This window comes from Leptodactylus fuscus, chromosome 2, assembly GCF_031893055.1.
Source record: "Leptodactylus fuscus isolate aLepFus1 chromosome 2, aLepFus1.hap2, whole genome shotgun sequence".
NCBI lineage: Eukaryota > Metazoa > Chordata > Amphibia > Anura > Leptodactylidae > Leptodactylus > Leptodactylus fuscus.
This window is the reverse complement of record NC_134266.1, coordinates 197,632,361-197,633,327: the sequence shown is the minus strand read 5'-3', so window position 1 is coordinate 197,633,327 and position 967 is coordinate 197,632,361. Positions and strand designations below refer to the sequence as shown.

General features: G+C 55.4%; 1 non-coding gene across 1 annotated transcript; it reads right to left on the bottom strand.

The window, feature by feature from the left end:
• Positions 1–214: 214 nt before the first annotated feature.
• On the bottom strand, positions 215–296 carry TRNAS-CGA (transfer RNA serine (anticodon CGA)). Its single transcript has one exon. It is a non-coding gene; the product is annotated as a tRNA-Ser (tRNA).
• Positions 297–967: the final 671 nt, after the last annotated feature.

Sequence of the window (967 nt, the reverse complement as noted above, 5' to 3'; positions counted from 1 at the left end):
GGGTAGTAGAGGATGACATATCCTACAGAGAGAGATAATAGACCATGCAACACTGTCACCATGACATCATACCAGCTTTTAAAAAAAAAAGGGGTAAATCTTACCAGGTCCTGTAGACCGGACAGAGAGGTGACTTGGCGCCCAACGTGCGACTCGAACCCACGACCTTGAGATTAAGAGTCTCATGCTCTACCGACTGAGCTAGCCGGGCTGGCGCTGTGAACAGGATCTGAACCTGTGCGGGGAGACCCCATTGGATTTCGAGTCCAAAACCTTAACCACTCGGCCATCACAGCCGGTTCCCAATAAAGTTTGCAAACTGGAAAAGAGTTCAAGATCAATGAACACCACAATCGCACGCCTTCAGCAGATACTGCAGGAAGGTCTCTGACACCAGGCCAGCCAGCCTCTTAATTCTGGCCGGCTGGAAGTGGGCGGAGCCACAATCAAAGCAGGTGAGGCAACCTGCCCAGACAACTAACCCTGTAATCAGGGGTCTGCAAAGATATACATTCCCCCCCACCAAGAGGCCCTTAACACGGGCACTTACCCCCACATCTCCCCGTCTTTTCCGGCCTTTAATAAGGCCTGAATCTTCCCTGAGTGAGCGGCCGCCAGTGCCAGGCCGTTGCCATGGCGCTATGATACTTCTGGCGAAACCGGAAGTGCGCGCTTACAGCGGCCGGCGGGGAACAGGATACACAACAGTGTGGTTCCACCCGCCGGCAGTCCGCGCGGCCACCAGAGGCGGCATGCGGAGTCCCCGGAGTCTCACCAAAATGTCAGGTAAGTCACAAGGAGCAGGGGAAGCGGAGGAGAGGGGGGGCAGGGGGGATAGAGGGGGGTAGCCACACATGGCTAACAAGCACCTTCTCCCCGCAGGGCACAGAAGGTGACAAGAAGAAAACAACCGCTCAGGAGGTGAGTGATCCTGCTGAGCTTCTCAAAGAGGACACAAGTCCTCCCA